Source organism: Triturus cristatus, chromosome 2_2, assembly GCF_964204655.1.
Source record: "Triturus cristatus chromosome 2_2, aTriCri1.1, whole genome shotgun sequence".
Classification (NCBI taxonomy): domain Eukaryota; kingdom Metazoa; phylum Chordata; class Amphibia; order Caudata; family Salamandridae; genus Triturus; species Triturus cristatus.
The window spans coordinates 784,600,931-784,624,220 of NC_140582.1; the positions used below are offsets into that span (position 1 = coordinate 784,600,931).

The following is a 23,290-nucleotide window of genomic DNA, read 5'->3' on the forward strand; positions in this document are numbered from 1 at the left end:
CAAATCAGTCTTGACCCTGTGCCCCATGGGAACAGTCCATCCCGAACTGCCAGGCCAAGTTCTCCCTGGACTGGAAACAAGCATCCTTGGACCGGTTTCGGGGTTTCACCCCTCTTCAGCCAGGATAGCTTGATTCCAGTGGCATGGAGAGCAAGGGACTCACGTCTGAGCATACTCATCTCACTCGGGGTGACAAATGCAAAAAGAACTGTTGGTGGACAGAATGCAGAACAATGTTATACATTCACCCCTCATGGAGTGCAAGCTAGCACAGGTCCCCTGTTTGCAAGCATGGGTCCCTCGGACTCTGCAAGCTTCCCCCACACTCTTCACATCACAGCATCTCAAGTGGCTGCTGATCATTACAAGCACTCTCCTCTTGCACAGTGTGACGATGGTGTATGTCAGGAAAGTTCTTGTCCCAACCGAGGATCACTGCTACCCATTTCCGCCACACCCTGTGTGATCCTTACGATCTTGTTGAAACTGAGAGATCCTTTGTGTCCTTGGGATCTCGTGGACAGGAGGCCAGCCAACCAACCCTTGGAGAGTACTTAGGGACCCTGCCCATGACAGTTGGCACTTAGCTGCAGGCCAGCAGTGTCCAGGGGAAATCCACCAAGGGATAGCTACCTTCCTGGAGCATGGCAAGCTCCAGCCCACCACAAGTCTGCAAATCCCAGTGAGTCAGTTGCTGTCCATTCTGCCCTAATGATTTCTTGTGTTGATGTCTCAACGTCAAACCAGCGTAGTATGGCTCCAAATCCAAAAGCGGCCAGAGCCCCGGTAGTTATATCCACATTGGCCTTTGAAAATATGATCAGTTCAAAGGGCCATCTTTGAAATGCACAGGTCCTCTCTAAATTTCGTCCTGTTTGCCATCCTACCCTGGGAGTTGATTACTATCTTTAGTGGGGCCAAGACCCTGCCCATTGGAAAGAAGGTGCCAATTCCACTCCAATGTAACCATTCTAGAAAGCCACCTCAGAGCCAGAGGTCTGCATTTTCCCTTGAGTACTTATTTTATGGCCTTCTATCAGGAATGCTCAGATGTAGCTGTTCCCCTAGCACTCAGATGTGAATTGGAGACAGGCGGACAGATTAACAGAGTCACAAGCATCGAAATGCTCACTATCCCAAAAGTGAAATTTCCACACACGTAATGCCGATCCACTCACACTACCAGAGAGGATTAGCCATTATAAACTCATCGATATCAAGCACTATGCCGCTACTATTCTGCCCATAGAACATACTGCTCAATAGCTTTTCCCTACATTCCTCATGCTAATCCAATGCTAGAAGCAGGCCCTGTCGGACCGAACACCCCATCTGGTGCCATTCACGACACTTGCATGTAATGCAGATGCCCACATGCCCTACCTCTTGCCAACACAGCACCCTGTCCTCAGGGAGAACTCCAATATAGCAAGAGACATGCAGAATCTTGGCACATAGCTTTTTAAATGCCAATGCGAGTAACAGTAAACTGCTCACACAGGCTCCACCCTGGCATACTTGTGGCACAATGGCTGAGCTACCTCCGTGGATGGCACAACCGGTGCTGCAGGCCCACGGAGGAGCATTCGAGACACATGTCCCGGGTATATGTCTTACCCCTTGATAAGGGACTTACAGCTTACTCAAATCAGCCAATCATGTATATACCCATCACGAGTATGGATATGACAAGCACAGCACTTTGGCACTGAATGGCAGTGTCAAATACGCTCAAAATCATAAGGTTAGCATCTAGATCAGCAGAAAACTAGTAAGGAGAAAAGCAAAAAGTCGAGGGGAAGCACCCTAGATAGGGCCATTTCCAACAAGTGTGGAATAACTCACATGGATTTCAGTGTACCACATACTACAGATTGGAGTTAAAGGGGGTGAATAGGCATACCAGAACTTCCTTAGTGTTTACAACGATTAAGGGATCATCTCCTGCTTATAAGTATAGATCACATTATCCTTATAAGCATAACTTGAGTAGCAGTAAAAGTAGTGCAATTCGAAATAAACATATGTAAAACCAATTCATCTTAACAATGAACAATAATGTAATATTGAATAACAAAAATATGAAAAGGGTATTTAAAAATTAAATATTTATCACCATTGTTACATGTAGGATACCACAAGAGGCCCAAATCAAAATCTTAAATCATCTATATATTTATATGTTAAGATATGGATCTGCTGTTTGTTATTTGTGTTTTGAAGGATGGTTGAGTGCACAAAAGAAAAGGAACGGATCAAATGAGAGACCCTTTATGTCACAATACATTACATCAGGCATCCTTCTTCTTCCAGCACCATTCCTATATTTCATTCTAAGACTGCTGTTATAGCCTCACATTGCATCCCTAACAAATCATCTTCATAAGGTAACTATAATTCTGATCGCTTAAAAAGGATGCCAATATTTCCGATGCGAAGAGAAGCAATTTTTATATTCTTGGACTCGTAAAAAATGCAAACATTACTTAAATTTGTTAGCATTGTATATCTATCAAGAACTAAAAATGTTGTCTCTGAGTTATTTATTAAACTCAATTACTTTTGAATTTGATCAACTAAAGGAAAAAAAAAGAGATCGAATATATAGGTCTCGTGTACTCAAAAAGCCACTTTAGCGTGGGGTGCTCATCTACAAAGTACACTAACAAAATATAATTCAGTCATTCAATAAGTATATGCTATATTATTTAACACAAAATGCATTTGAATTTGACTTCATACGAGAATGAAACATACACGACAGTCTAGAAGTGATTTATCTGCAATATTTGATTGATTAGCAGCTATGTACAATTGTTCATTATTCCATACAAAATCATTTACAACAAAGTGAACCTGAATGTGTATTTTAGATACAAATAAATACATTAAACACATAAAAGTACATTCAAAATTGCATATTAAAGTTAATATTTCAGTTATGTTCTCAGTGAGGGATATGATAGCATCAAAAGCATCGAAATGCCATATTAATTTCAGATTGTACGCTGTACATGTACCAAATAACAATAGCTGTAAATGTTAGGTCACTTCCTTTGGCATCACTTCATGTGCTGTCTACTGTGCTTTTTGTAGCCTAATTAGTTCCTTCATATATTATGTTTGGTCTGGGCTAAAGACAGCCACCAGCTATCAGCCTCATGTTTTAAAAAAAAAATCATAATAAAAAACATGCATGTATTTATGCATACAGAGACTTTCAGTGAGCACTCTTCATCCAATGGTCTGTTCTACTGTCATTCACATTTAGCTCCCACCCACCACAGCATACAGCATAAGGATAAGGGTCAGACCATTTCAACAAGGGCTCTCTTCACAGCGAGTAACAGCATTTTGCTTGTCCAAATGTGCACATCCACCATAAAAATAGACCACTTCAGTGCCGGGGTTGGTGAGACAATTTCTACTTTCATTTCTGCTTTTATCTATTTATTTGCGCAAGGTTTTTTTTTTTTGCCTTTTAACAAATATATGCACACCACCTTTACATGGTTAAATTTTTTGCTTTGTATTGCTTTACATTTTTAATACCAAATGCATATGTTTGCAAACAATAAACAAAATATCACCAGCGTGACCAAACCAGACAGATTGGGTTTGACAATGCTTGTTTAGAATTTGTGCTCGTGTGTCTGCTAAAATCCACCTATTGCCATACTGAAGGTTTTAGATTTCACCTAATATTGTTTAAATAAATGAACAATTGACCGCTATGAAACTAAAAGGTCTGTAATGTGTATTCTTTGATAACATCTGTGGGTAGAAGGTATGTGAAGTAATTTCACATTTTTCAAGTTAATTGGCGCTACTAATAGGATTGGCGTCCTTCTTTAACCACTTCAAACAATGAGCATTTTTAGAAGAAAGCACAGTTAGTCAAAATAAATAACATTTTAAAGTTAATGTTTAAGTTAATCTTGTGGCTGCCACAATGTGGTTTTAGAAAGGAGTACACCATGCATCACTAGCCATTTTGAACTATAAGTAATTTGTAAATAAAATGAATGACATTTTTTTAAAAGAAAAGTTGATAACACAAAGGACTGACCAAAACATTAAAAAAAGGTATTCATTTAACAAAGTAGGTGAATGGAGAGAGCCTCAGTCTCGATAAAGTTGTGACTAAGCTCTCCTAACTCGCAAATGATCATATTCTTAAATGGTAAACTATCTTTGGTGAGGAATCCATGGCTCAACTTGGGTATGTTTGCTCAGACGGCACAGCTTTCCTGTTCATGTGGTAGGTGCGCTAACTAATCAGAACCATACAATTAAGAAACGAAAAAAAATACAATGAACCCAGAATAAATAGAACCAGAGGTAAGGTTCCAATCGTGGAGTAAAAGAAAACCTTTCTATTGAACCAATCAGAATAATAAAAATATAAACTGTAAATACACCAAATAAAAATGAACTGAAAACTTTTCAACTGCTAATGGGGAATGTAACCTAGGCTCACTTCTGAATCAGTGTCTGAAATGTGCCCTGTTTGTAGGGTCACCCCAGATTTTTGCCTTCTGCTCCTGAACCCATTTTTGTTAACCATAGCACTCTGTGCACTTTCCCCTGCCAACCAGTAGTAAAGTGAGTGTGGTGTTTCCTTTAAACATGGTAAAATTGGTATACACCTCCTTTGTATATGTAATTTACTTATAAGTCCCTAGGAGGTGGTACTACATTTACTCATGGCCTGTAAATTAAATGCTACTACTAAACTGCAGCACTCATTGTGCTACCAAATAAAAGAGCCCCTTCAAACATGTCTCAGACCTGTCATTTAAATCTATGTGTGCAGTTTCAAAACTGACATTTCGACCTGGTAAATAAACCTTTTGCCAGGCCTAACTCATCCTTTTTAAAACGCATAAGTCACCCGTAAGGCAGACCTTAACTGCTCAACGGGCAAAGTGCATGGTATTTAAAAAGTAGGACATATATCTTTAAGATTTACATGCCCTGGCAGTAAAAGAAACATTTTTGGTTTTCACAGTGTTAAGGCTAGCCTCCCATAGATTAACACTGGTTTACCTTATTACATATAATAAGTGCTAAATTCAGTTTAGGAACATAAATAGATTTTTCACAAACACACAGTATGTGTATGCAGAATTGCACCTCATGATTTCCAATCATAGCATTACAAAGACCAAATTCAACTGACAGGTAGAAGACAATCCTAAGGTAAATAAAGAATAAGGTTATATGAGTGGTTGAAAAGTCGATGATAGGTTGCCATATGATATAGAAGCAATAAGGCCTGGAAGCAAAGCTAACTCAGTACTCAGTCACTTGGTGCAACAGGCATTATACTGGGGTGTATTTATTAATTCTCTTTAGCAATTGCATAAAAGAGGGCATAGGGCACTGGGAAAGCCAAATGGAGGGACTGCAAGCATACTGTTTAATGATAACAACTTGTTTTTATACAGCGCTTCAGACAGCAATTCTGTTGCTACATCCTATAAATAACAGCTGTTACTGTTAACCAATTTATTCTCCTCTGAACAATGGAAGGTTGAGTTGGTCTTTCCAGTATTCAAACACATGGCCTGAAGGACACAACAGATGTCAACAGTGAAGGTTAACCCATTGAACCATCTTGTGGAAGAGCACCAACTACACAGAAAGAAATAACTATAAATGGCCTGACTTGCACCTAATCATTAAATATTAATAGCACAAAATGTTGGACGCATTGCTTTTGTCTCACTTCATTATTCTTACTTTGCCAGACTACTGTATGTAAAAGTGATTTTCTAGCTTATAGTTAAGCGCATTGAGAAAAATGTGTCATTACTTGGTTGCACTCAACATATAAATAAATCTATCAATCATTCAAGGATTTATAAAGCGTGGCTAATCACCCGTGAGGGTCTCATGGCACTGAAGTTGTTAACTGTTTTGTGGTGACCTGCTTATTCAAACAGCCAGGTCTTGAGTCCTTTTCTGAATTGTCGGAGCGAAGAGACAGTCCTGAGTTGCAGGGGAAGTTTTTTTTTCAAGCTTTTTCCGCCAGTTATGAGGTCGGAGCATTCTCTACTGTTGCCTCTGCGGATCTGGGAGGTGTCTGCAAGGAAGAGGCAGGTGGATCATAGGTGTCTGGTCGGTTAGAGGAAGGTCATGCATTTGTTGATGTATGCTGGTCCTTCATTGTGCAGGGCTTTGTATGCGTGGGTCAACATCTTGAACTGGCATCTCTTCTGGCTCGGGAGCCAGTGTAGCTTCTTGAGGAGGGATGTAATGTGGTTCCGTCTGGGGAGGTCAAGGATGAGTCTTGCCCTTGAGTTTTGTATTGTGTGTAGTCTCTTCAGGAGGCGTGTGTAGAGTGTGTTCCCGTAGTTCAGCTTGCTTGTGACGATGGCCTGTGTGACGGTCCTTCTGGTGTGGTCATGGAGCCACTTGAAGATCTTGTGGAGCATGCATAGGGTGTGGAAGCAGGCAGATGAGACTGCGTTGACCTTTTTCTTCATAGATAGCTTGTTGTCCAAGATGATGCTGAGGTGGTGGGCATGGTCTGTCGGGGCAGGGGATGGGTCGAGTTTGCCAGGCCACCATGCGTCATTCCATGGTGAGGTTTTGTTCCCAAAGATGAGGACTTCCGTGTTGAGCTTGGGACAGTTATGCTTTGTCCAGTCGGCGACTTTCATCATACATCTGTGGAAGTTGGCTCTGGTGGTGGAGTGGTCCTCTGACAGCAAGAGGATGAGCTGGGTGTCGCAGGCATAGGAGATGATATTGAGTCTGGGTGATCTGCAGTGTTGGCCAGGGGGGTCATGTATGTCTTGAAGAGGGTGGGGCTGAGGGACAATCTTTGGGAGACACCACAGATGATCTTCTTCAATTCCGAGGAGAACAGAGGGAGACAGATTCTCTGGGTTCTTCCGGTGAGGTATGAGGCAATCAATGTGATGGTGTCTCTCTGGATTACGATGTGGTGGAGTCTGTGGGTCAAGACATGATGGGAGATGATGTCAAAGTCAGCTGATGGTCCAGGAGGATGAGGGCTGCCGTTTCACCATGGTCCAGGAGAGCCCTGATGTCGTTTGTGGCTACGATCAGGGCTGTCTCTGTGTTTTGGTTGGCTCGGAATCTGGATTGGAGGTTGATGTGTTCCAGATGTTCGGTAAATGCATTCTGAGGGAGACATTCCATTTGAAAACTGAGGGAAAAAACCAAAGGACTAATCACAATGTTCACAAAATAAAGTACATTGGTGATGGCTTGAGGGGTACGGAAGTAATCCGCATGGAATTGCGTCATGAGATGGTGGGGTTGGGTCCTGTCGTCTGGACATGTAATTGCGATTTCTTTAGGGTAACAATTCTATCACAGGACACAGGGACAACACAAACGAAATTAATGGGGTGGCTGTTTTTCACATCACATGCAATTTTGCACTTTTTTGGATCAAAGGGAGCCCTAATGAACGTGAGGACAAATTTCACAGAAGAATAGTGCAAAGTGCCAGACTGGCAGAACAGCATTTCATGTAATTGTTTGGGGGGGGTGCAATACGGGTAAAGAAAAGTACACAAGCTTCACCCAGGGTAGAAAGGCCATCGTCTATACATATAGTGTCCTTATACATATGCATTTTTTATTTTAAGGAAACAGGTTACCTAATGTCCTGGATCTCCATCTGCAGGTTTTAAAATTCCACCCGACTCAGGAAATAGCTAGTTCCCACTGACAGCCCAACCATTGGGTTTCTATCCCCACTAAGCAGTGACGCTGCCCTTAAGGCTCACTGAGGTGTTCACTTTATATAGTATTTATGCTCCCTGACAAAGCAGTTGTATGTTGCATAGGGCCTTACACCCCAAACACCCAGTCAGGTTTCGAAAGCTATTCTAATACTACCTCTAATCCTTACATCGTCCCCATAAGAGACCTCAGCAGTGTACCTGCACCCTGATAAGTAAAGGACTTCATTGTACCTAAGATTTTGTTTCTCCATCTGCAGGTTATAGAATTCCACTAGTAGGGAGTGTATCCTGTATATTGCTGCCTAGCAACCACTAGCTGACCATCAATGGAGTGATTGTCAACATTGATCAGTGGTACAGTCCTCATGGTACACTGGGGGTTTCATTTATTACAGAATCGGAACGGTCCTGCAGAGGTGAGCTGAAGGAAAGTTAACTTGTGAAGACACACAAAAACGTTTTTTCACAAGGTTAACAGGTCAGGGAAGACCTGGGCTAAGATTAAACAAAATGAAAACTACCAAATCCGTGCCATGCTTCTGTCCAAGCCCAAATACTACACTATTTATGCTGAAATATCATTCACAACTAATCATGAATTAGGAGTTGTCTGTGAGGCTATTGTAGACGGTTAGGAGGATTCATCCTTAGGTAAACTAGAAAAAGCAAGGGTATCTGGGATCTAAGAAAAGCACTGGGCTTACATGTAGGGGTGGGGACAGAATGCTATCATGAGGCAGATCGATTCCGTCTTGCGCTGTCAGGGCACTAACTGGCCAAATGCTTTGTTTCTCACCCTCGCACGAATAGCGTGATAGTCAGGCTAGGGTCTGAGCTACTACTCGACTGGCCCGAATGCCTTTGAGCTTCAGAAGGGTGTGGGGCATGAATCCTTACTCAAATATTTGGCTTCTGGAGGCCTAACAGCAGTAGGTGGAGTCTAAGCCTTTCAAAGATTTATAGTTTCTAGTCAGGTTAGCAACATTGATTGCCCTTCCACTTCCTCCCTTGTTTATGAGGTATATTTGTTCTGCAGAGGGGCAGTATCCCTGCCTTTAGAAAAGTGATTGGCTACTGCTTATATCACCAGTTCCTGTTTTTGCTCTTTTGGCATCCTTTTACTCATTCAACACCATCTCTGTCTGGTGCATGTTGCTATATGGCTTACCAGCCTTCCCTAATTACCCTCTCTTTTTTGGCGTAAATACACTGAGCATTCTGCATCCCTTATGGCCAGGCTGGTGCCAAGTAGCTGTCTATAGGTTTTATTCCGCACTACAATTATAATTTGCACGTCCAACTCTCACCCATCATAGAGGCATTCACCGAGTCCTATAACTCGAAAACTGTACTTCGGAGGTCATCATGCACAGCATGAAAGTACTTCCCACATAGGCTCAAACCAAACAAGCATTTGCAATGCAATAGGTCTCGCTTTTACGTGAGTTTGAGCTATTGACATTGCAAATAACAAAGCCTTTTATTTTTGTTTTAGTTTTTGAAACAGAAATAAAAGGCATTGTCATTTACAATGCCAATTGCTTAAACTCGCGTAAATGCGAGACCTAGTGCATTGCAAATGCTTGTTTATATAGTAGGTTGGGAAAATACAGCTTGTTGCCACGTGTAAAGATACGCTTTGAGACTTGAGTTGATATGTGATACCTTTATTTATACCTCAATCAGGAGCACACAGAGAATAACCACCTTCTAGGACTACTCCTTGTGCCGTTTATCGTTCCTGCCAACCGTCTTTCTCACGAACTTGTGAGAGTTCTACATGACGGGTTAGAACGACAACAATGACAACATTCCTACATTTCGTCAATAACATTCCTAAATTCCATCAATACCACAGCTTGATTGACCCACAGCATCTGAAGTTCCTCAGGGGCGGGGCAAGGCTGTGGACCCTTACAGCCCTGCCAAGTACCACCACCTATCAGGGGTTAGGCTAGCGCATTTTGGTGCTGGTGTATGCATCACTGCACTCATTGCCGGCCCTAAATAGGATTGTTCTGGACAGCGACCTGAGCAGTAAGAACAATTGGAGTTTGTTGCAGGGGTGGACAAGGTCGTTGTGGTGTGAGGAAGTTGGGAGGGGGCAAGGAGTTGACAGGGTGCTAACAATTAGGCTGGAATACATTAAGGGCTGATTACAGAGTCTTTAACGGGACTGATTGAGACAAAGTGGAAAATACCAGCTGATGTTGGCATATCTTTAAGTCTGGTAACTCCCAGCTGCGCCCCTCGGAATATTGGCATCCCGGGCCTAGGGCCAGCTCGGCCCTGACCGAACTAAAGTGCATTAGCCACGACAATTATAACGCTCCCTTAACCTCCTTAGGCGTGCTAGGAGCGCAGGCTGCATAGCATTAGCAATTGCGCTGACGTGCAGCACTGTGCTTGAAAAGTGGCGCTGATCACTTTTGTTTTAATAAATGACTTGCAACCTAATGGATAAATGGAAGTCTGCTCTAGCTGCTCGGTGGGCAAATTTCAGAAACTGAACTTGAACACGTGTGCCAGTGTCATTCAGTGTTTTTGTTCTCAAGCAAAATAAACAATATCCGGACCGAGCAGACATTGCGTGCTCTCATCCCCGGGCAGGTCCGAAGGGTGTCGCCTTGCCCGTTGATGTCGTTTCAACAAGGTACCTGCCCTAACGTGATCACGCAAGGTCTGATTGGCATGAGAAGCATTGACACTGGCAGGCTGAGGCAGTTTTGTTTTTGATAGCCTCTCAGCAGCCGTCGCATTTTAATGGCCTGACACCTTTTATCCATAACTGCCCTGGCTGGCAGATCTCAAGATTGTCGGAAATTAGCCAAGACAAGAGTGTTGCACAAGGGGAGTCTCACTGCTGTAACATTTAAAAAATAATCGCTGGTATAAAAAAAAAGAAAACCACTCACAATATGTAAATATTGTTGTGCATCTGTTTCAAATGATTCCCCGGCCTTTGCCATATCAGTGTCGAGGTTTTTACCACACTGTCCTGCAAGATTCACCTGATCAGTGGCAATTTATCATGCGCATGCCATTATTATCATGATCCCACATAACAATGCCAAATATCATGTGGCTATTAACACTCACATGTTATCGACCCTGTTTCAGATTCACTCTCGTTTGGGTGTTAGTGCCGCTTATATGCTGCCAGAGTCTAGAGCACGCATTGTAATTTGTTCTAAATCCAAGACAGCATGTTTTGGGCACGCTGAATACCTGTCTGAAGTAGGCTGTTCAGGCACATGCTTAACAGGGCAGTCCTTTTTACGCCAGCCTGCAGCCCCCTGCTGGAATCTGGTCACGCCGTGTGATGGGCAGGGTCTGTTCTAGTCCTGCAGCCCTCGACCCTGGTCAGAATAAACAGCACCTGCATTCCGCATGTGTTACTCCCACCATTTCAATGTTAATGGGAAATTAAATGTATCCCCAGTTTTCCAAAATCGTCATCGTTTAAGGTTCCACATGTTGGTATGTGTGTATTAGTGACCGCACACAAACGTTGCAGCTGTGTTATACTATGAAGGTACACAAAAGGGCAATTCTTTTTTGTTAAATGTGTCGCAATACCTGGCACACATTAACGGTGAAATATCATGCATACTCGCCCTGAAAACAAGCAAAACAGAAAGCAGCTCCACATCCGGGCCGGGGAGGAGACCTGGGAGGGCAAGGGCTGCCCGCGCATGCGCGGTACCTGTAACTTTCGCTTGCGCAGTGGCGGCGCTTGCGGCCGGTGCAGGCAGCGCTTGCCCCCTTCCCGGGCTCCCGTGGTGAAGAGGGAGTCCCGGTGCCAGAGAGGAAGTGCGGGAGCTGACGTCCCGGGTCCCAGGAGGGGGCCCGGGTGAAGAGCGGCAGATAGCAGTGCGGGTCTCCCATGCCTAATGAGAGAGCCCCGCGTCGTGCTCGCAGAAGTATAGAGGAGCTGGAGTGCTCCGGAAGCACGCCGCAGCCAGCCGCCATTCAGGAGGATTCCCCCCACAGACTGGGTGAGTGGGGGATTCTCCATTTGTCCGGTGGTTGTGCCGATGAAGTCACAGTGTCAATGTTTATTTCCTGAGCGGGCCGCTCCAATGATGGGGTGAGTTTTAAACAAGCGCTCGCCATGACGTTTTTTGGCTTTTTCTGCCGTGGCCTCGCCTGCTAAAAGGTTTCTTATCTTTATGGGGCCATGTGTTTGGCCCCATAAAGATAAGAAATGGGGCCATGTGTTTGGCCCCATAAAGATAAGAAACCTTTTACTTCAGAAGGAAAGCAGGCGAGGCCGTCCAAGTGGGACGGCAGAAAAAGCCGAGCGAAAACATCACCAACAGCTCTTTCCCAATGGTTGGCTGTCGTTTAGCATAAACGGTGACGCCGGCCAATGGGAAAGAGGAGCGGGGCTTAAAGTCCTTTACTGAACAATCCCCAAAACATTCAATCTCGCCAGCGAGACTGTGCATGTGCGCAGCCTACGCTAGCGAGACTTAAAAACGACATCCTTCCAAACACCCACTGCACAGAGTGTAGCTTGTTCTTCATGCGGGCAGGTGCTTCAGCACCCCACACAGGGGTAGTAAGTACTATACAAATGTTACAATACAATGGCAGGATATGCTCAAGGTAGAATGAAGTCCAACCTATATGTAACTTTAGTGGAGACAAAGAAGACAAATGGAATCTGAAACCAAATGGGAAAAGGGAAATAGAAATGTGCCAAGTGAATGCCGAACAATGCATAGAAGCAGTGTGAACATTCAAATCAGTAGCAGTGGAAAGAGGCTTAGTAATAAAGAAAATGTGTATACATAGGATTTATTATTCACTTGAAAGACTCAAAAGATGGTGAGGAGGAGGGACACTCAGGCCCTCATACAGTTATATGGTACATCCAGGGGTAATTGTTTAATATGCTATTCATTTTTCTGACATTTTAAGGTGCATTATTGCCCCTGGTTTTAGGTCTTGTGACCCATAAGTGGCCTTCAACCTATGGTATCAATGTTACTAACGTTTTTTAGCATGTATATTGTGTGTGGTTACCACAGCCTTTCAGTGGCGATAGACTGCCCCAGTTATTCAGTGGTGCAACGTTCTATTGATCTGCATCAGTGGACTGACAGAAATGTGAATACTTCGTCCATTTTTTTTGTTGTTCTGGACATCTGGTGTTTTTACATCTGCAGTAACTAAGGTATTCTAATAAGGCCTCAACCAAATATACTCTGTTTAAATATATAAACGTTTTAATACAAATCGTCAAAACTGTCACTTTAGTAAATAAACTGACTACAGTCCTCCTGCACAGTTTTGCTGACACGGAGATTTTGGTGAGAAGGAAATACGTTCTTATCTACACCTAAAATTTAACAAGGCAGAATTAAAGTGTAAAGATTCAATTTACATGTATAAATGGCTTGATTTACGAGTGCAGATTCACAAAACGTAAATTTTGCAGTCGTAAATCCATTTGGTAACTTTTAGCATAATGCCAGCATTGTGTAATTTTACATCAGAGTAAATCTGCTCAGTGGGAGGGGCGTAGGAGTTTAACAGCACGGATGCCTTGTAAAGTTTGTGAAAGCCCACAAACTTATGCGTTTGCAGTTTGAATAAACTTTTGTTCTGCCCATTCCAATCAGGGAAATTAACGATTGTGTTGTCTTTTACTGTATAATTCCTTAAAATCATTTACAAAAGGAACATCACTGATGCAGCATAAAAAATTCAAATAGCAAAATTCAAATATTACAATTATAAAACCGGGTAATTAATGATTAACTCATGTGAATGGCAGCAGAAAATCGGTTTACACATTGGGAATGGACATGGAATACCATAAAAATGTAGATTTTCTGGCAGATTCAAATTTTCCTTAGGGAGAATTTTTAAATGTAGATTTTCTGGCAGATTCAAATTTTCCTTAAGGAGAATTTTTTTAAAAAAAATTCTTAACAATCACATTTACACTCACCAAAAGACTTTTGCCGTGGCAAATATACATGCTTATATTTACGCATGAGAAAATAGAATTCACGAAAAAAAACTGCTACAGCTTCATAGGAGTAATGTGGGACATCTATGAGAATTTGCAGTCAGAAAGATAGTCCAAATGGAGGAGGAAAACTACAGTAGTAAGTGTACAATTTTTTTTGCAATTCTGATCCAATATGTAATTTCACAGTGCATGTTTCCTGTAGCCTGAGCTGCATGACGTACTCAATATGCAAAATGCATTAAAAAGTAACTGAGTATTTTTTTTTATAGAAAAGTACTATAAAATGTTCACATTTTCTAGCTGTAATCTGTGTTGAAACAAGATGTTAAGACCCACTGTTTTATTACCCTATACCATTTTACCAGTTGGGAATGTGATGTTTATTCTCAGGGGTGGCTCCTCCATTAAGGTGGAGGAGCGTCGTCCCACTGATTAAAATGCCCCCCATGCCGCAGAGATGAAAAATAAAAAAATGGTACAACAGTTAATGTGTTACTGTTTTATTTTTCAATAACCCTGTCCCAAGCCAAGTGTCAGGATGGGGGCAGGGCAGCTGCTGACTGGCGGCAGCAGAAAGATATTATGGGAAGGGCACTTATGTCTAAAGTGAGCATGTCCCTTTGGCCGGCTATCTTTTGATGGCCAGCCAGACACGCGTGCTTTACCCCTTGCATGCTTGCATGCTGCGGAAGTCACGGTGGGCGTGGGCGGAATTAGTTCGCCCGCACAGCGTGAAAATGTGAGCTGTGCGCAAGGGGTTAAACCTCTCAGCCAAGCTGTCTCGGACTGCTGCGTTGAGACTGGGCAATGGCCTCCAGAGCTCTTTGAAGTGCTGAGAGAGTCTGATCCATCAAATCCAGGCGCTGCTCTCAGCGCTAGTATTGGTTAGGGGTGTTGCCTGGGGTTCACGCTGGAGGAGTGAACGACACCAGACGGGAGTAAAGTAAGGTAAGTGAGTTTTCATTTTTTTAATGTTTTGAATGTATTTAATGTATGTACACTAAATCATTACATGCATTACATTACCGTTTTAAAGTTACGATAAGGTAATGCATGTCGGCAATTTTGATGATGTAATTTGCGCCGGCACCCACCTCCAATTTGCCTGCCTCACCATTTCCCATCAGTGGCAGCCGCCACTGGTTATTCTACTGTGGATTGGTTGAGAGTTTACAAAAAGGCACAAATATCATTAGCTGGATTTCCTCTCACTTCGCACCTAGTTTTAACCTCTTGCCCGGCCTGAGCCAGCATTTTCTTGTACAATAGAAAACAGCACATATGATGAGGAGAGCGAATTAGCTTCAATCCTTCCAGGGTTACATCTGTTACTGGATATTCCTTTAGCACCTTTTCCTTTTCACACTGTAGGTAATGAACAGAACAGTGGAACAACTCAAAGAGGGCTTGAGCCCAGAGGCTAGAATGGCTGAAGTTGAGTTGGCTGAAATGAGCATGTCAAGGGGTGACGGAAGAGAAGACAACTCCTCGCAGCCGTACAATGTGAACATCATAACAGCTTTGTCGTGCACTGAATTGTTTGATAGCCTTTTGCCACAACGCATATATCGGAGAAAGGAAATGGATCACTTTGAGGTAACATTTGGAAGCAGGGTGGCATGTATTTTATTATTATTGGCTAACGAGTCAGGTCATTACCAACAGCAGACCGGTTTTAGCCTTAAGATGCCCAACATAACCCATACAACCCAAGGAGAGAACTTCTGCAGAAAGGAAATGAGAACACTTTCCTGTATGATTCACTGAAGAATTCTTACTTGACTTAGTACTAGACAGGGTTGTGTACAACTTTTGACTTCAACCTCTGAGGTCAGGGCTGGTTGCAACAGTTTCAAACTGATGCCAAAGGGCTAAGTAGGGTCAGGGATCAAACAGAAAGCCATGCTTGCCCTTGTGGATCTGCCAACCTATGACTGGAGGATGCACTAGGTCGTGTGAACAGAGTAAGTTGTTGGTGCTCCAGAGAATAACGCATTACCACCTGGAACTGGGCAGTCTGTTATTTACAAGACAATAGAGGTGTGCTAAGCCTACTCTAACTGAAAACTTAAGACTAGGTTTTGGAGAACCAGTCCTGGTGATTTCAAATACTTTTTAGTGGTAACAGTGCTATAAGAAAATATTCTGCAAAGCTAGGTACTACTTTTGCAAGTGAACAGAACTTAGAGGTTTGTTTTTTTAAACTCACCTCCTTTCTGAAGACATTTACCCCTGAAGCACCTGCTGTGCACGTATTGCTTCCACTTAGTGCCAAAAACAACTGCACTGCTGATACCTTTTGGATACATTGAGAAAGGAACGATGTTATTTCTCTGTAGATAGCTGTGTTTACCTTTACATACTTCTGATCTGTTTGTGATAATTTTTTATGCCAACATTCCATGTTTTCATTTTTGTGCATTCTACTTACTAAATGTTTATGGGCCCGATTCACAGAACTAACTTAAGACAAAATCCTAAACTTACTACCATTTTCGTATTCACAGGAGGCACTTACTCACTTTGGTATTCACAGAAGTTAGGAGTCCTACCTTTAGGACTCCTAAATGCCTTCTGTGAATACCGAAAGTCTTAAAATTAGGATGTTTCTCAACTTAACTGGGATGCTAGCTCAGTGTTAATTGCGCTTCTAGAGGGTTTTTGTCAGCACGATTTTGCCGGGAAAACCTGGCATCAATGTTGGGGGTAAATAGCACAAAATGTTAATTTGGACACCATGGAATGGGGAAAATTCATGGTTTTAGCGTGTTATCTCTAATGCTGAGATCTGAAACTCAGAATAATGTGCAAATTGTGCACACAGTAAATACTATTCCCAGCAATACTAGATAGTTAAATAGCACCCAGGATTCTCCAATATTTCTAATGAAGCCTCAAGTGTTCCCCGGAGAATCTTTGTAGAAATCAGTTTATCTTTGTGGATCATAATGTTTGTGCTTTGTGGGAGTTCAGTCACAGCTGACATCACGACTAGGGACTTTCTCTCATAGTGTAACAATCTTGGGGTGACCAGATGTCCACGTTTCTCCAAGTGACTCAAATGTCCCTGTTTTCAAACAGTGTCCAGGTTAAACACAGAAATGTCCCTCTTTTTCATTGTTCCGGTTGAGCATGCGCGCTCATGCTCTCTTTGCACTGTTTACGGCATGTGTCGTCACTGAGGTGAGCGCTGTAGCAAGAAAGGAAATCCTTTGAGACATTTTACACGCAGCTCCACCTACGTCATCGTGCCCGCCAAAGTTTCTACTTTGGATAAAACAATATTTCTTCGTCCTGTAGCTTGTATTCATAGCCATACAAACTTTTCAGCAGCCCTTAAGCATACCGTGCAAGGATTAATGCATTGCTCTTTGCATGTTTTATTCATAACCAATTGATGCATGCTCTGTGTTCTCCATATCAAAGCTATGACTTGACCTTTTGACTGACCTTTCAGATCACGGCAAACTGTTTAGCTGGAAAGGACTTAAAGGAGCAGTATTAACACCTGTGGAAGAGGCAAGCAGCGCTGCTCGAGCTTTTTGCTCAGGTCTTCACACTATTGCACTATGAGATGATACCAATGGCTAGAGTGCACTATACATACCCCAGTAAGGTAACATGACATCCCAGCAGTGACCACACAAATGTGGGAGGACTATGTGGTAGGTCAGCCTTTGCCACTCTTAAGACCCTAAGGCAGTAATACCTGGAGAGAAGTGTTTTTTTTACATTGGTCCATGGCTGCCATTTGGCAATTTAGCATTCCGCAGTTTACCTCCCATGCTTTTCTGTCATGAGCAACTAAGCAACATTGGTGAGTTGTACTTTAAGTGGTGCTGCCGCGCAGCTATAGAAACAAGCATTGATAAAGCTAGTAAGTCTGGCGTTTGCTAGCTTGTGATGTTTAATTGATTTTTGGCAAATATATGCTATAGTCCTTAGAAGTGTAAATGTAATAAAAAGTACTAATGCTGCTGTGTAAAGGAGAGGGGTGCCAATAAAAGACAGCGGATTTGTTGTCTGTAATGCTTCATCTCGGTCTGTGGAGGGAGCTGTCATTGTAGTCCTTTTTCTATGTCTATGACAGCTGTCAAATAGTCCTTCTTTTATGTCGATGGTTACTGCAAACCGTAGTCCTACTTCTATGTCTATGACTTGTCCCCGTTTTTAGTTTTGAGAATCTGGTCACCCTAATATCTGATTCAGTACATTTGACAATCTAATTGAAGCACATTGTTTATATTCCCATGCACCTGTTTTCGTAAAAAGCAAAGAAACAACTTAGAAGCCTCAGGTAAGACACTCATAAGTAGGACATCTTGGAAATGGCAGACCATTTACTAGCTAACATGTACCAAATAATCAAGTTTTTTTTTAAACGCATCTCTTGGTGGCAAAAAGCAAAATTGCAAACAATAGTGCTTGGAAATAAAAAAAACAACAGACATTCCAAGAAGGAAGAACATGCTTGCAGAAGGATTACTGAAAGAATTTGAAATATAAGGCCAGGTTAATTTGAAGAGAAGCACGTCTACATGTGAACCTTTTTTTCTACTTGTATTTTTTAGAACCCGAGTACTTGCTCTTCCTTAGAGATCCAGCTTTACATATCAGTGGCTCCGTCATTTATGATGTTTACTGCACAAATGTTGTTAAAAAAAAAAAAAGGATCTAGGATAGGGCTTGTCACAAAAATAGGCTTTTCAAAGCTTTTGGATTGAAAACAGTGAAGAAATGCGGCAACTGCTGGCATTTTATGCTAAACACAGAAGAGAAATGCAATTATGAATATCTGAAACGCTGCTGGTGAATGAATACCAGGTTACCTTGGTATACTTAAGGTAGTCTGTCAATTTTATGCCAATCTTTACACGGAGCATTGCATAGACGTTCAAGAAGAACTAGACAAATATCCAAAATCTGTCACTTTACAAAATGTAACTGATCAATGATCTATTTTGGATTCTTGTATAACACAACAAATGGTAGAGGAGGCTATATCCCAGCTCTCAGCTGGCAAGGCAACTTGCCCTGAACTACTTCCAACTTAATTTTATAAGATCTTTGGTTATATTCTTATTCCAATGCTACTCGTACTTCTTAATTCAGCAACATTCTGTCATGGTGTACACTTCTCTTGGGATGAAACACATCTCGTTTTAAAAATAAATAAACAAGGACCCGCCAGATTGTGTCTCATAACGCCCAATCTTGCTCATTAATTTAGACTCAAAAATATATCCTTGTTTTCTTTCTAATCATCTCAATTGGATTATCACCTCACTTGTTGACCCTATGCAGCACGGATTTTTACCTCAAAGAGATATCACTTTCAACATCAACTGGACTATCTCAGGGCTCAAAGCTGCGGAGAAACTTGTGACAGTCTCAGTGTTGACCAGGCACGTAGCTTCGGTGGGGGGGGTGGTGTTTGGGGTGTTACACCATCCCTAATAAATGTATTCTCAGATAAATAGTTGGGTACAGGTGCTTTCAGTCGGATATTGTGAGATGTCAGTCTGATTTCAGCAGGAATTTTTACATACACACAGACAAAAACGGACACACACGCTCTCATTTCTTTTTGAAAGTCCTCGAAAATATTGGTTTTTTAACAAAATGATGTGTTTTCTCTCTTAGTACTCCTACCAATCCGCATTCCTCTCCCTGTCCACTGCCCCTTAGGCCCCTCTCATGCACCTGGCTTGTCATATTATGTACTTAAACATTATTTGGCAACCTGATTGTCGGATATTCCACCCCAATTTTACCGACCAACCTATGCCCCCTGGGGTTGGCCTTGTTGGATACCGAAAAGGCATTTGACAGGGTCTCCTGGTGGTTTCTGTGGGCTGTTATGGCTATTATTGGCATTGGGTTTTGGAACTGTACTAGAGTTTTATAATCTTCTCTAACAGTTTGTGTAGTAGTATGGGCACCCTTTCAGATGATTTTTGTATTAACTGTGGGACAAGGCAAAGTTGTTCTTTATTTCTGCAGCTGTTTGCTCTTTATTTACAGTCAAGCTTTGAGTTTTTTAGCAGCAATTAATTTGTCAACATTACTTAAGTTAGAGTTAAGGATCTTAGAATATGCAGACGATATAGCTATATTACCTTCGGTCCCATTAAAAGCCATCAGTACGACTGAGCAGACTGCTCCGTCGTTCGCCTCTGTCTCAGGCTATAAACTACACACTGCTAAGACCCAAATAGTAACTAATCTCTCTCTGGTAATACATGAAACCCGGTTTGTCAAATCAGCCACATATTTGGGTGTTCAGGTTTCGACTAGTGTGGATATAATGAACCTAAACTACGAAGCTTTCTAAGTAAATTTTATTTCATCTTTTAAGAAGTGTTACAGATTTGGTTTAATTGGAGGATGCAATTTAATTAAGATGACTATTTTGCCCCGCTATTTGTATTTGTTTCGGTCAATTCCCTTATTTCTTCACAGAGAATTTTTTAAGAAAGTCAAGGCTAGTTGGCAAAAATGCATTTTGCAGTATAAGAAGCCTCAATTTGCTAGTCATTTTTAACAATTAGCTCCTAGTTTTGGTATCTTTGTCTCTTCCACATGTTTGGTTATATTACGTGTCTTCCTTTATTTTTCATATTGGTAGCTCTGAGCTTCCCTTGCTGGGTCTGTTTCCTGCTAACAAAAGCTTTGAACAAGTTATTTTATCACTGAAACACGTGGTTGACACTGCTTATTAGAAACACACCAGGTTTAAAATGCTTAGGGTATATCATCTGGCAGGCCGTTAACTCAATGTCAAATATTTCTAGCTTAAACCAATTCACCTCCCTCGACTATAATCCAACTTTCCCCTCATTTATACATGAGAGTTATTTAAGAAGTTGGCAAGATCTAGACTTAATAATGCTAGGACAGGTAGTCAGAGATTGTATCATATTATTGTTTGAGGACCTGCAAACAGCTTACGCAATTCCTCAACAAGGGATTTTTAGATGCTTGCAGCTGCAGCAGTTTTTACAGAACCTTGCACAGAAAGAGATTATCCTGACACCCAAATAATGTTTGGATTATTTCATAAAGACACCCCAACTGGAGTATTTTCGTATGTGTTACCTGTACTTTTTAGCAATAGCAAAGAACACAGTTTGACCACTTGGCTGCTAAATGGACCAGTGATTTGAGAATAGCTCTCACTCGGGATGATATTTAGAAAAGTTTTCAGATTGCACAAATAATTCTTAATGTCTCTCGACTTAAAGTCCATCATTTTAAAACACTTAATGATCTTGATTATGCCTCTTATAGGTTGAATAACTGGGGCCTGAAATCTTCTAAGTGTTTCTACTATATCATCAATGCAAACTCTAGCGATGTTTTTGCTACATGTCCCAGCATTGCAGTATACTAGTGTCAGGTATTTTACCACTTATTGGGTATACAGAACTACTGAGATAGCAAATTATTAATGATGGATTATTCAAATCAAGTTCCTCGTCCTATGGTAGGGTTTTTTCTTTGCTTTTATAATTCAAGAATTGGAACTGCAAGGAGGGTGGCTCTGTAACACGATCAAGAAAAAAAAATTAATTGTTATAGAAAATTAAAGTAAGAGACCTGTGTACAAAAAACGCAAAAACGGCCAAAATGTAGATACTGCATACGTAAATTACGAGAACAAAAGATAAAGGGTTCTCGTAATTTTGGTCTGTTTGTGGGGACGAGCAGCCTGGTGCGTTCGTATACATGAGAGCGGTCACTCGGCGTCCTTGCGCCTGGGGTTGTACACTCAGAAGGCTGGCTGCGGGCTGGGCTGGCAGCCGACTGGAATTAAGTTTAGCCATAATAATACACTTAAAAGGTAAGATTCTGTTGTGCTGTGCCTACTAGTGATATAGGTACAGGCGTGAGCATGTTATTTTTAAGGGGTAGGGGATACTCTAAGGGCAATACACAATAATGTTCCCTATAACCTCGCCTGCTTTGTGGTTTTGATATCTATGCCCTTTAAAGCTAGTGCAAAACCCAGCACTCAAAGGTGTGATGTGCTGTCTAGTTTGTGCACAATACGGCGGTGCCACGTGACAAGCAAATGAATTGACAATGAGCTAAATAACACTTCTCGCCCGCCTTTAGGATATAAATCGTCCTTGCCCTTTTCGAGGCAGCCCATCCCCCACCCACCAGCGCTTCCAGTGCCTTTATTGCCAAACATCGCACTGTCAGGAAGCGTGCGGCCGGTTTCGAGGAGTTTTAACCCTTCAAAGGCAGGGATGGGTTTTTAATGAGCTGCTGCGTGCCTATTAAGATATCGGGAAAGGTTGCTTTGTTATCTTCATTGAAGCGGACTTAGGGTATTGCAGGCGTGTTAATACTGACTCAAAGATTCTGGGAATATTGTTTGATAGTCACAAAAAAGGCATCTGTGGGGGTATTCGAAAAATCCTCTCACTGTTTAAAGAAAGAGAAAGACAATGGGTGTCCGTCTGTTACTAGGAGTGCGCAAGTGAGAAGGGGCCAACCCCCTGCCAAGCAATTCATTTTTAACCATCAGCTTGGTGATGCCAGGGTGGCAGCAGAGATGTGTGGCGGTGGCATCGTATGCCTCCGCTTGAATGAATGCAGCAATGTCGCAAGCAATAAGAGGTGTCCGCTCGGAAGCTGTCGCGGTGGCGGGAGACAGCACCCGTGCCCTGCGGGAGGCTCGTTCGCACGGGCAGGAGACAGCCGGGATGCGCACGGAGATCGTGCAAACAAAGGGAGCTGCAGACCGGCTCCCGGGGGCAGCGAGCTCTCCTGCAGAGGACGCCGTGCCAGGCGGAGCACGCGAGGCGGCGGTCAAGTGGCGTCTGCCTCCTGGTGTCACGGTCTGATGTCTGATCTCCTTCCTGCAATCCACCTGCTCTCACTGGGGGGAGCCGAGGCCCAGCGACTTGCCACTGATCACAGCAGACACACGTCTGTCACTGGCGCCACCGCACAACGAGCACCTTGCATTGCACGCACAACGAGCACCTTGCATTGCTCCACACCTCAGCAAAGAGGAATGCAACCTGAGCGCTGCCACGGCCGGCCGTTCATGCAGGGTGTGTTCATGACCAGGCTGGACCGCGGGGTGCAGGTTATCGCTGTCCAGCCTGCATCTTAGACGCGGCAGCAGAATGCATTCACATAAAGGCGGGAGGAGGGGTGACCTTACCTGTCCCGTTCATATATGTTCCGCAGAGAGCGGCGGCGCCCTGTGCAGGGGCAGGTCTCTTGTCGGTGCAGTAGCGGCGGAGCCAGGTCTGGGCACGGCTCTGCAGGCTGCCTTCACAGCAGCGAGCAGCACTGCTGCCCCGTCTCCACTGCCAGGCGGCCCCCTTAGGGATCGTTGACGTTAGTGCTGCCACCACGCGGCCGGATAGGCAGCGGTCGCTCTGTCATCTTGAGAAAGCTTTCCATCCCCGGAACCGGAGCTCACAGCGCGCGGGACAACCTTAAGCTGCTCACCTGCCGATGCACTTGCGCCAGCTGTCCACCGCGAGCGATGCTTCACGCGCACTCATCAAATGTGACAGCAGCGTCAGCACTGATGCCGGCACACAGCTGTAGT

General features: G+C 42.9%; 1 protein-coding gene across 2 annotated transcripts in view; it reads right to left on the reverse strand.

Moving 5' to 3' along the window:
• Nucleotides 1-23,044, reverse strand: part of CRACD (capping protein inhibiting regulator of actin dynamics) — an 870,477-nt gene extending 847,433 nt beyond the window's left edge. The window contains exon 1 of one of the 2 annotated variants that reach the window (XM_085642049.1): nucleotides 22,895-23,044. The gene's annotated coding sequence lies outside the window, so the exon portion shown is untranslated. The remainder of the gene's footprint in view (nucleotides 1-22,894) is intronic. The other variant, XM_085642051.1, reaches the window with a different exon arrangement.
• Between the last annotated feature and the right edge of the window lie 246 nt (nucleotides 23,045-23,290).